This window comes from Centrocercus urophasianus, unplaced genomic scaffold (assembly GCF_019232065.1).
Source record: "Centrocercus urophasianus isolate 14NV4802_14NV808 unplaced genomic scaffold, USGS_Curo_1.0 seq_2, whole genome shotgun sequence".
Classification (NCBI taxonomy): Eukaryota; Metazoa; Chordata; class Aves; order Galliformes; family Phasianidae; genus Centrocercus; species Centrocercus urophasianus.
In genome coordinates, this window is record NW_024884755.1 from 2,839,300 (window position 1) to 2,852,345 (window position 13,046).

A 13,046-nucleotide genomic window follows, 5' to 3' on the forward strand; every position below is an offset into this window, starting at 1 on the left:
GGGGGATTCCCGGGCAGCGCGGGGGCGGCGCGGCCCCTCGGCGGCAGCGCGGCGCGCGGGCGGTCTCGCGCCGCAGCACAGCGCCGCCGCCGGGAGTCGCCTCACAGCGCGTCACGGCGGGAGCCCGAACCGGCGTGCTTGGGGTCGCTACACGGCAGCCCGGGATTAGGCAGCGTTTGCGACAGACCAGATGCTTCCCTAGGAGAGGCGGTGTGGCGAGCTGTCGGTGACGTGCCTCGCCGTTCTTCTAGCACCGTTCTTGTACTGCGCAGAGCTGGGAGCACGCAGGGGTGCCGGAGGTAAACAAATGCGGGCACAGCACTGCACCGTATAAAACCATTTTGGAAGTGGGTTGTTGAAGGCCCAGAGCACCTGGAGTTTTACAGCTAAACTGTATTCCTTCCCTCTGCCTTCACGCGTTTGTTTCACTCATACAAAACACAGTCCTCCCCATACCAAATATTGATTGAAAGATCAAACTATAGAAGTAGCAGCTGACAAAACACACTCAGACTATCTGAGGTAACTTGTTGCAAGTGGAGCTACAGGTTCCTGCTGCAGGACCTGTTTCCAACAGAACATTCCTTGCAGCAGAGAGCTGGAAGGAAAGCTCCCTGATCACTTAGAAGTCCTGAGGGGCAGCTTGCTGCTGTCTGTGGTGGCTCTGAGAGGGCTTCAGCAAAAAGGGTGAGTTGGGTGAAGGACTCAGTTGAGTCTTACAGGAATGCAAGAGCTTTTGCTCTTACCCACGCCTCAGTGCTGAGCCTGTGTTTTTATATTATATATGTAAGAGCTTTTGCTCTTACCCACGCCTCAGTGCTGAGCCTGTGTTTATATATTATATATATAAATATATATATATAAATAATATATATTATATCATATAATAATATATTATAATTATATTATATTTTATATATATATATATAATATGTATATACACACACACAGGGATAGGAGAAATCTCACCCTCAGGCTTTTCCTGGCACAAGAGAACAAGGGATGCATCAGTGCTCTGCAACCTGTTGCTTATGCAGTTAGAATGTATTTCAAGTGTTTCTCACCATAACCAACAACAGATCCCCTATACATAGATATGTGACTGTGTGTTGCCATAAATAATTTCAGAGTTTCTAAACAGCTCACCTAAGTTTGCTGAGATAGAAATGTAATATGGAGTTTTATTTTCTGTTTGTTCAGAAAACAAGCATTTAAATGGATGGTTTAGCTTTCTAACACAAGGTCTTCTCCCCACTCCTTCATTTCTTCACAGCTAAAGCTCAATCTTCTCCCACATTGTTCACTAGCACTCCTTGTAGCAGTTACACTGAAGTTGTCATCCATCCAAGCTTTCTTTTGTTTAGCCCTGTAGATTTTTTCTCTGCAATTCCCCCCCCCCCCCCATAAATAGGAACTCCAACAAATGAACATACATTTTTTAGCGATTTCTGGAAGTAACCACATACATTTGTCTGTCCTCCACAGAGGAAGAAGCCAGTCCTTAACCAGAAGGCAGACACCCTTTATCCTTTTAGCATAGCTAGGAGCTAATTGCAGTACTTTCTTAGCAAATACACTTGCAGCAGCGTGAAGGGCTTTCAGCTATAGATAGCATAGTTTCAATGATAATTCCGTAAAAATCTAAACCTATGCGTAAAAGCATAGGTTTAGAATGATAAAGCTCATGAATAACTAAAAACAGGGTTATGGGACTGGTTATTCTGCTGCTGAAAGGACAGTGAATATTATGAAGACCTTAGAGTTTAGGCAGAAACCCCTAGTTAATTAGATGAAAAAACTAAATACAGACTGATGTTATGGGCTTTATTTTTTTTTAAGTTTATATCTACTCAGATTTGGGAGTTACTATGACAAAGCTTTTACATAGTGGTAAATTTTCTTTTAATTCAAGCTTTTTTCTCCTCATATCACCATCCAGAAAAGATGCTGTTCCTTTAAGCTACCATACTTCTAGCACATTGCACATTTTAGCAGAAACTTTTTTTTTTTTTCCAGTACCACTATGTTTTTACAAGGTAAGTGTAATGCTGTAAGAATTGGACAAATCAGTACAATGGGAAACACATTTTAACAAAGGTGTGATGACAGAGTGGAGCAATAGAGAAACACCACAAAGGAAGGGAAAAAGATTGCTTACCTGTATTAGACTATTCCATAATCACAGGGGAAAGCTTTACATAGGAGAGAACTCATGCAAGAGATCCTTCCCTAGTGGGGGTTAGCCCTTAAATGAGGTCTAAGAGAGATGCAGCCAGGCTCCACCCCTGCCTGTCACACAGGTGAATTGCCTTCACTTGTGCTCCCAGGGTTTAGTGGGTCCTTTTCCCAGGTGCTCCATCAGTGGTTATACTAGGACTCAACAGTTCCCATACGAATGCTTTGAGTGATGAAAACATGCAGATGATGCCTTTTAAGTTTGGTAAATGTGGAAGGTTACTGTGTCTCCCTCCTCTATTTTCTTCAGATATCTCACCTATGCATGCATTTTTACGTTCTTGACTCCCATCGGTGCTATAAAAATTTGTTCTGCCTTGGGACTTACTGCTTGTGTGCCTTGTTGTCTACAGAGGAAGAAGACTTGTACTCTGCAAAACAAGGACACACTCCTTTTATCCTGCTCTGGGTGTGGGATAAAATTTTCCAAGAAAAAAAAAATCTACAGAGGAAATTGATTGGTGTACTTGCCTGGTTTCCTGTGCTTTGATTGCACGTGAAAGTTGCTGCAGGGGTATTGAGGTCAGGCCTGGAATGAAGTTCACATGCACTGAATCAGCTGCTGGGATTCTGTTGTTGCTACAGTGACTGCTTTGATCCTTCTCAGTAGCCACTCTGTGTGACTTGGGAGAGCAAAGAGTGACTGCCAGTACAGGCTGCAGCTATTACAGCAACTCTATGTAGGTCTTTGTCATCAGTGTAAGCCCGTGGGAGTCTGATGCAGGTGAAGGCTTGAAGAGCCGTGCAAACTGGGCCTTATGTTTTGGCTGTTTGGTGCACTGCCTTCACAACCTACAGCATGAATATGGAGCAAAACACTTCTAGATTACTTCTGGAGCTATTAACAAATCTGTGAAATGAGGATAAGCTCCTGTCATTTTTCCTCTGAATAGATTTACAGCTCTATGGGAACTATTGAGTCATTGCCACTGATGGAGCACCTGGGGAAAGGACCCGGTGAGCTCTAGGAGTGCAGGTGAAGCAATTCAGCTGTGTGATAGGCAGGGGTGGAGCCTGGCTACACCTCTGTTAGACCTCATTTAAGAGCTAATTGCTACTGAGACAGGATGTCTGGTTGGAGATCTTGTCTTTGTGAAGTTTTCCCTGTAAGTTTAGATCTTCAGAGATGGGTGATTGTTTTTCTATTTTTGCTAGTCCCTTTATTGTTAGGTTTTCTGTATTGCTATTCCTCTGTATTGATCTTTTTGGTTGCTGTGATGGCTGTAGATTCCTGTGTAGTTCAAACTGGGGAGGTCTTTGTTTTGTTCTGCTGTTGGCTGGCAGTTTGTGTGAACATTTGATCTGAAATATGCACAGGAACTTCTACAAGAAGCAGCTATGCTCTGCACCTGCAGATGTGAAACACTGCAGATGCAAAGTATATGGAAGCAGTTAGTTTCTTACTTGGCCTTGAAAATGCAGCTGTGAAGTAGGCTATGGTTATGAGTAATTTTTTATGCTGGGGAAGCTTTAATTGTTTAGAGTGTATGTTGGGAGGGGAAGAATAACTGTATCCAAAGGTCTCAATCAGAAAGAAGAAAAGAAGTATTCTGATAAATAACTGTGAATTAAAATCTGATTACTAATTATACTTGTAAGCAACCTATTTGGAACACAGGAATCTCTTGCTAGCTGAAATGTTTTACTCTGGATAGTATCTCCTTGATGTGTGGCTGGTAGTTGGAGACTACCATAAACTGAGTAAACCTGCAGTTAAGATATCAGAGTGCTGCTTCCATTACTGTTTCCTCAAACTCCTACATCTGCAACTTAGTCATCTGCTTGCCATAATGTCAGCTAGAAATATGTGTAACTGACAAAGCCATTATAGTACTGAAGTGAAATCTGCTGTGAGGTAGGTATTATATGAGGGAAGCTTTTTAAAATCTGAAGTTATTCGAGTAGTATTTTAGATTAAATCCTATTAAGAAATCAAGAAAGCTCATTTTTTAGGGCATTGGTGCACTTTTCAAAGTTTACTTACTTCTGTCATAGGTTTGCTGTGTTGTACTTTGAGAGAGCAGAAGTTTCTCTCTTGATAGGTTGATAATAACTTATGAATCTCTGTGCTGATGTGAGAGCCTTGAATGGGGTTTTAAAATATATTCTGCAAAGACTGTGTCTTAAAGAGGAAGGATGACTCAAGACTGCTTGTAAGCATTTGTGTTAGAAAGAGAGGAACCCAGGAGTGAAGGTTTCATTCTCTATTTCTGTAAGAGCTGAACAGGGAAGGTTATTGTGAGAGAATGGAGATAGTGATAGTTGTAGAAATACATTGTGAATACATAGTGAAATCTAGAGCAAGTCTAAAAGTGACTTGACTCTTCTGAAAAGAGATGTTGGATCATTCTAGTAGACTAGATGTTGAGAATGAGTGTGGCAGTTAAAGCTGGTTATATTGTATCTTGATTTTGTTTTCAATTCTTTTGTGCTTCTTTCTGTTAGTAGAAATAGAGTGGATATAGTATCTGCTCTTTGAATGTAGAGCTTCATCTAGTATTTCTGCTTTGAATCTCATGCTCTTTAGTAAAATTCATTTGCAGTAAGTCTAATTACTAAGATTTGTTGTGCATGGGCTCATTTTAATGGTAGGGAAGGAAAAAGGAGAACAGCCTATGAGGGGGGTTGATGTAGAGGTGGGGGCTATTGTAGTATTTTTGTTTTTAATAAGATGCTTTTCTGAGTCATTTTCTGACTATGAGGTGACAGTGAGCCTGCTGATCAGTTTGATGCTTGGCTTCTGTTTTCTTGCTTCTGGAAGTTGTGTCAAATACATCTTGTACAGAAGGAATATCATCATCAGTCCTGAGCAGTGCAGGGAATAAAGTAAAATGTGAAGATTTAATACTGGTCCCTGGTGTAAAATGCTACCTATTTCTTGACTGTATCTGAAAGCTGCTGTAACAACACAAATGACAAACTGTTAATAAAAATAACAGAGGAACTCTGTTCCTCTTGACTCTTAATGTCCTTTTACTCTCTGTAATATCAAGCCAGTTAAATAAACTCTGGAAATGGCTCGAATTGCATTGTACAGTGCTGTGTTGTGGTGCAGCGTGCCTCAGGGAAGTTCTACCATCGGAAGTGTCTGGAGTGAGAGGATCTGCTCTGCTCTGTGTGCGACGGAGCGGTGTGAATGGGAGGGAGCTCCGAGCTGCCGTACGAGACCGCACGAATGTAGAAATCTTCTGCTGCCCTCTTGTGGTGTTTCTGTAGATAGCTGTTGTGATAGCAATGCTGCTTCAGAGCTGTGATTTTTAGCTATGAAGTGTATTTTTTTCATCTCTTTTTCCTGATAAACAACAGTCTTCGATGCTGTAGCATATGCACCAGTTTTTCTGTGGTAAACATCTACCTTTGTGGATAGCAGGCGGGCAGAATATGCCATTTATCTTAATTTTAGCAAGGCTTTTCAAACTATCTCTGGCATTATCCGTATGTCCAAGAACTTCATGCTTTGTGTGGGCAGGCAGCTAAATAAGCTTAAAAACATACTAAATTCCACAATGCAAACCATCAAAAAGTTAGTTTGTGTGATCAGGAGCAATGCCTAATGCTCTACGCAAACACTGATTGTAGGATACCACAGGGATGCATGCTGGGACTAGTTCTGTTAAACACTGCTAGTGGGACGCACCAAGTCAGAAGGAGCTGCAGTATGGCAGTGATAGGGCTGCCATTCGGAGACTTGGCAGGATGGAGGAATGCCAGGTGCTTGCTTTCTATCATTAGACCCCCCTAGAATGTCTTCAAAAATATCTTATGTGATCTTCAACTTGCCAGTGTTGACTTTAAGTCCCACTCAAACTTGCACCAAAGTGACTTCAGTAATCTTGAAACTGTCAGTGAGAATGTTGTATTTGTAATCCTGGTCTTTAATAGTTGTGTGTATGCATTGAATCTTTACAGTGAACTCATCTTGGTACATGTAGAAGCAAGAGCTTCAGTTCAAGACCTCTGAAATCTAGTACTGTGTATATTTCATGTGCAAATCACTGTCTTTGAAGTTCTCAGATATCATGAGTTAACTGCTAATATTACAGAGATGAGTAAGCCATGTAGTTGAGCACTTGAAGTACATGCACTGCAGAAATCAATTTGGGTCATCTAGTCTAGACCAGGAGTCATGCTGGTTAGTATGGCACGCATCAGCGGTGGCTTAGTTTGCTGAGCCTGTCCTACGATTTTCAGTATGGAACAAGTAACAGGCTGTCTGACTTGTAGACTAAACTTCTCACATCTCTTGAGAACTGATGTGGGCTAAGCTGTGTGGCATTCCACAGCCATGTGGCCTAAGTGATGTAGGGAATCTCTAGAGAACCAGAGTGCCGTAAGAGCAGTAGCAGGTAGTAGCAGCTCTCCCCATCTAGTGTAATGATGCTCTCCAAGAGGGAGCTGAAGGTAGAAAGGAGATGTCTCTTGCAGAAGTTTTAATTGGGATTATTATGCAGCAATTTTGACCCATGTACCTAAATTCGGTTGAAATAATTCTTTGGATCTGTGCCTGAACAAATGAAGCTGCTTTGGACCTTGGCTCTCTGGGCTGAAGGCAAATATTTAACATCAGCTTTGAAGCGGTAAGTTAATGTGATCAAATGAACTTTTAACAACTTGTGCTTTTATTTCTGTGAACTTTCTTTACTGTCATAAAGTGCAAGAATATGGCAAAAACTAAACTTAAGAGCCCGTGGAAACTATTGAGATGTATAGGCTAGCATGGTAGCAATTGTTTTTATTGCATTATTGGCTATTAGTGCATACGGTAGACCAGGCCTATGCAAAGGAAACAAGTCTGCATCTTCTAGCAAGATTTTGATTGGCCAAAGGACAGACTTTTCAGAAAGTTAGTTCCAATAGTTCAGCAGCCCAGAAAGCTGCTGATTGCTCTGTCACTTGACTGGTTTGCTATTGGTGCCATAGGAAGTAAATGAGTTTTCAGATATTTATACCTATCTTATATTTCATGAAGTGTGTAGTGACAATTTGATCTCGTGATGACTAAGTGTTCACTTGTAGGTAACTAATTGTAGTTTACTAAAGATGAGGTCTTAAGTATTGATTCTATTTGACCTTATCTTGCTGGCATGGACTTTTTTAATTTTCTCCATAGCTGTCAAGGAATTAGGATGCATCTTTCTTCCTTTCTAGAGAAAAAAAAAGACAAGCATAAACCTCCTTTCTTCAATAGTTGTTGTTTCCTCTACTACCTCATTGGTTATCTAATGTTAAAATTGTAGGGAAAAACTGTGCTTATCCTCCCCCCCTCCAACCCCAGTAGTACTTAATACAAGAAGACTGTGGTAAGGAGTAATGGCTCCAAGAAGTTGATAGTGGTTTCTCATATTTAGAAGTTCAATTAATTTTAAATGTTTCTCTCTATAAGAGCATCGTTATTGGCAGGCTGTGTATATGTTAAATGTGTTTATGTGTATATATGTATCTACACATACATATGCAGCTTCTTAGCAACTGTCATGCTTCTACTTATGAAAAGGCTGTGACAGCAGCATCAGTGCTGCAACACTGTCACTTCCCAAGATCACTGCTAGAGCTTCTCTAAAATTGGGGTTGGTCTGCTCACAAGGGGGCACTGCAACTCCACTTTTGTGAGCTATAGTCAGTGATGGAGTCTAACAACAAAAGACAAATAGCATGGCCACTGTCTGGCCCCTTTTCATTTTTAAACAAGCTTGTGCCGCTCAAGATTGCTTTTTTGTATGAACTGAATTTCAACTTATTTGAAGTAATGGAGAAAGCTAAATGTAGGACTTGGAAGTGGAATATCTGCTTTTTGTTCAGAATGTAACTTTTGTAACTGGTGATGACTGAGTAAAGTGCATGGCATAATAAAATATATTATCTCATTTAAAAAAAAAAAAGGAAGATTGGCTGTAATGAACTAGTTTAGTTACTTATCAAAGCCTTAAGTGTTATTAGACAGCTCAGTAGACAAGTCATCATAAAAGGAGTGTTCACTTAGTAAAGATTAATTATAGCCTCCAGCATATCCAGTTTATTATGTCCAATAAGTATGACAAACAGCTGGAAGAACGTGTCTGGCTTTACACTTGATAGCATTCCTCTTGCCTCGAGGTCTGACTTCTGAAAGAATAATTAGCTGTTGTGGGTGACTTGTTCCTAATTCTGCCAACTATTTTTTTTTTTTTGTTGAGTGTATTTAATCCTGTCCTTTAAAATAAAATGAAGGTATAAGGTCTGATACTGACATTATATGATACATGACTTTTTAAGTAGTGTCTGAACTCTGAAGCAGATACCTTTTGTTTTGTACAGGTTACCTGTAGCCCGTGCATTTGTTGGGTAAGAAGTTTCTTTAAACTCTTAGTCTAGAATGATTTTTCTCAGTGGAGTTGTTAGACTGGCAGCCCAAAAATGGCTGGGTTTTTAGGGACTGCCTGCTGAAGAGATTTGTTATGACGAGCTGGTTTTATTTTCTCATAATGACTTTTAGTCTAAAATTTCTTCCATTAATTAATACAGAAACTCATCTGTGTGTTATGGAAAAGCATGTATTATGGAGTAGGCAAGGCATGTTTGGAGCCAAATTATGTGAGTAACTTATGGAGTCATAAAAATCTGCTGGGGGAAAAATTGTTCTGAGTATATTATTCCCTTTTGAAAAGCATATGTGCCATAGGATTGTGGTGAAAAATGGAAAGTGGAGCAGTGTAAGAGCTAATGAAGACATCCAAATATTTAATAAGGAAATGAGTTACTGAGGAAGTGAAGAAGAAATGGTGTAGTGTCTCAGTGCTATGAGGAAAGCCTTCTGACAACTAAGATTTGTAGAATAAATTTAGAATCTCAAGAATAGTTTTCAACTGAAGAATATAGATTTGCATTTTATTCAATGTTCTGATGGAAATATCAGAAAGGGAGATTGTTAAAACACTGAACTTGATACTGCAATTAGTGACAGTTGTTTTTGTCAGTTAAACCTGAGTTGCAGTGATGTTATAGTGAGGTTTTGAAACAAATTTGTCTTAAATGATGCCAAGATAACTGGCATCAAAACCAGATACCACACAGCCTGGGTGACAGGCTGAGTCCTTTATAATAGCTGTGAAACTCTTTTCTGAGGGAAACAAGTGAGACCCACTAAGTTAAATGTGATTCTGTGTGGTAAGGAGTTATGGACATCAGTGTGTCACACTGGTATGCTGTAACTTGCTAATTTGGGGTGGAGAAGAATGTCAGTACCTAAAGGATGGAGGTCTCCCTCTTTCACTGGGTTACAGACAAACTCGTTTTGTAATTGGCATGTTTTATGTTTCAGTGCAAGTACTTCTGAAGTACTTGTTCTTATGTCTGTTTCCAGGCACTGACTTGACCTTATTTGTGTATTTGACATTTTATTGTAGGTAGTGTGGTGGTACTTTTGCAGTTCAGCGTAGGTAATGAGACCTGTGATGAAACAGAAAATGAGGTATGAAAGAATAATTTAATGTAGGAAACTTGTGTACTTGTTTGTGTAGAGTTAACACTGTAGTGTGGTGAAACAGGAGAAAGCTTGGACTCTTGGTCCTTAGCTCTGTCATGTCCTACAGTAGGCTTGCTGTTTCTTTCCTTCACCTAACAAATAGCAAGAAGTTCTCATTTATCAATATAATGAGATAAATCTCTGTTCATAAACTATACAATAAAAGCACGTGACATAGCTAACACTGGAAATTCTAAAAGCTCTTAAAACTTCTTAAAATTGCTTCTATAAAATTCTCAAATATTCCAACATTCATTATTTAGGTTGCTCTGAAAGTAATGCCTCCTATTTATTTATGTGGAAACTAAAACAGCTATAAAAAGCACAACACTATTTCGTAGAGCAAATTCTCAGTGGTAAAACACTATTTTTCACCGTGGTCTCCACAGTTAGCCAATTTGTGTGATTGAGCTGATCAAGACACCCTTCATGGTGTGGTAGCTGTGCATGTCTTGCCTTTCACATAGCTGCCACTGCAGCTGAAATGCACCACCCACCACATTGCTGTGCTCACGTCCACTCTTCAGCACACATCAGTGAATGTCAATGACTGCATTTGTTTCCACATGGAGGAATTCAATGGCGCAGCTTTGCTTCATACGTGTTTCCATGTCAGACTGCCCCTTTGCTGCCATCTGTCACACAGCAATGAAGTAATGGGATATTGGTGGGAATGTTCAGCCTCTACTCCATAGGCATTCCTTTGGCATCTTATTGCTAACTTAATCCTGGGTATCTACTAATTTAAACTAATTTGTCTCTTTTATATATAGCTATTTCAATCTTCTGATAAAGAACTGTTGTGGAGAAGGAATTTTTTATTAATCACAAAACTGAAATATTTTGATTGTCTACCTGCAGAATAACTATTTCTTGCTTGCAAGTGCTGACCAGGTGGATCTTGCTGCTGAGTCAGTAGGAGGGGAGTCATAGAAGTACTAGTTAAATGCATGACAGGAAGACAATTCTGAACACAATAGGCCTTGTCATCAGTATCTAGTGCTGAGTAAATACCATCACTGGAGCAGTGTATAGTTGTTTCATATTATGCAAACACTTCTCAGGTGTGCTGAGAAAATGATGTGCGCAGTCTGCTGGGGCAGGATTGGGAACGTGTCTGTGCTGGGATTCAAGCTATGTTTGAAGTTTGCTGGCTTTCCTTCAAGAACTTACAGGACATCTGCCCCAAAATGGTTGTGGGCCTGTTATCTTTGTAATGTAGTTGTAGTATGAAGCTGTGCATAAAATCCATACTTTTCCTATACAGAACATTAAGTATTTTAATACAAGATTGTTTTCCAATGGATCTATATTTTTAGGGTTCACATCAGTAAGAACTTGTAAACCAATGAGCAAGTACTCTTCCAGTTTAACTGTTTGAGGTGGTGCAGAGACTTGCCATGTACAAAAGAATTCATTTGTAAACAGCTACTATTTTTCTGTTCCATCTCTGTAATTGTCAAAACAACTCAATATCTGATTTAGGCACAACACTAAATACTAGATTGAGGATGCTGTTTTCATGTCAGAAAGCTCCTTGTTTCTTTGGGGGATACTGTTAAGCTACTTGTGTGTGTACTTAGCGATGGACTATGGAAAAAATCCTGGATCCACAAACTGTCAGTGATAAATCTGTTAAAATGCAGTGGTCCCAGGAATGGAGCAGAATGGTTGTATATTGCTGCTAAATGTAAAGCCTGAACAGGAAAGATTCTTACCAGGTGTGGAATACCAGTTCTGAAAGATCACTGGAAGGGTTATGCATTCACATCAGAAAGGCTACAGTGCAATGTTACCTGTCTTATCAAGACCTTTTTTAACCAGATTGATGTCTTACGCCAGGGCCAAAACTTCTACTGCTGTATGGTACAACAAAGTTGACTTAATGTGTGAAGTAGAAAATGTAATGCCCTCCTACCGAATGGAGCTTTTGGGGTCTATTAATTCTTGCTGCTGACTTGAGAAAGGAAGGATTTGAGAAACTAGAACATCTTCAACTGTTTGAATATTGTTGTGACTCATCATGCCCAAGTCCACCTGAACACTTTTTCTTACCTCCTGTGATACTCTTTGCCTCATTTTCAGAACCATGAGTAGTTATATCTCCAGCAGGAGTATACAAGGCTTATTTATGCCAGGATCTGGCGTTTTGATGAAGCCTCGTTTCATGAGACTTGCTGGTGCCAAAGGTATTACGCTACTGGCTTTCATTTCTTGGTTCAAAATGTAGGTCAAGTGTAAGTCAGTCAAAATTTAAGACAGTATCATCTCTAATGTTTTATTTTTCTTAAAGGTAGTCTTTGAATGTAGCTCTTGTGGCTTCTAAAGGCTGTATAATATTGCATGATCAACGTAGGGTTCAGCTGCCATCTAGTGGGGAATTTCAGACTGTTCTGAAAATGAGCAGTAGACCCTGGAGTTGCTAATGCTTACGTAGGTAGGCTTAAGGACAGCTGGGGACTGCTGAATTTTGTCTGAGACTTTCAAGTCTTTACATGGAAGACAATTCTGCTGCTTCACACATCTGAATTGAAAGGAGGAAGTCTGCAAATGTGGACTGATGTAGGAGTGTGGAACTGAATTGGTGCATGTTTTAAGGTTCTAAATCAGTTATGTCTAATGTTCCACAGGTATTCTGTAAGTGAACTTTCTCCTACCCTGCGACACGGCTTATCAATGCTTGTGGAATTAAGTGGGTGTTTCTAATACTACTTGAATAAAGTAGAGGGTTGTACATGATGTAAAGCATCAAAAAGCAAACAGACAAAGCAAACAGACGTCAGCCTGATGGCAGTAATTAGTGTCTCTGATAACCGGGCAGAGATACTAACCTGAAGACATTAAGTCATGGAGGTGAACTGTGTGGTGCTGCTTGGAATTGCTCCAGATGCATAAATCTGCACTTGTCTCTAATCTGGGATAAATGTGCTTTCTTGACACAATATTGTGCTTCAAATTCAGTAGTCTGCTTCAAAAAAACTTGGTTTCCCTCTATTTTCACTGAATGTTTGAAGTGCTTGTGACTTTGTTCCCTAATATGAACGTCTTTCACATAAAGATAGCTCACCTTAAGGTGTTTTTATTGAAGTTCTGAAGTGAATGCAGGAAAAACATGCGGTTTAACATCCAGAAGTTAATCTTATGGCTGTATGGCCTACTTAGTCCCACAGTGCTAATCTTTCAGCTGTGATCCTGATGCTTGTCCCCCTCTAGCTCCTTGACATTTCAGGCTCTGAATGCTATTCAACCAATAGGAGCAAAACCATGGAGTTCTTACTGTTTTAAAAAAACCTGCTAATATTGAACTATT

The 13,046-nt window shown here is 40.0% G+C and overlaps 1 protein-coding gene across 11 annotated transcripts in view; it reads left to right on the forward strand.

The window, feature by feature from the left end:
• The first annotated feature begins 131 nt into the window (after window positions 1-131).
• TOX3 (TOX high mobility group box family member 3) overlaps window positions 132-13,046 on the forward strand; it is a 238,701-nt gene continuing 225,786 nt past the window's right edge. For 10 of the 11 annotated variants that reach the window (XM_042821635.1, XM_042821637.1, XM_042821638.1 and 7 more), the window contains exon 1: window positions 132-299. The gene's annotated coding sequence lies outside the window, so the exon portion shown is untranslated. Of the gene's footprint in view, window positions 300-6,733; window positions 6,813-13,046 lie in introns of those variants that run through there. The other variant, XM_042821640.1, reaches the window with a different exon arrangement.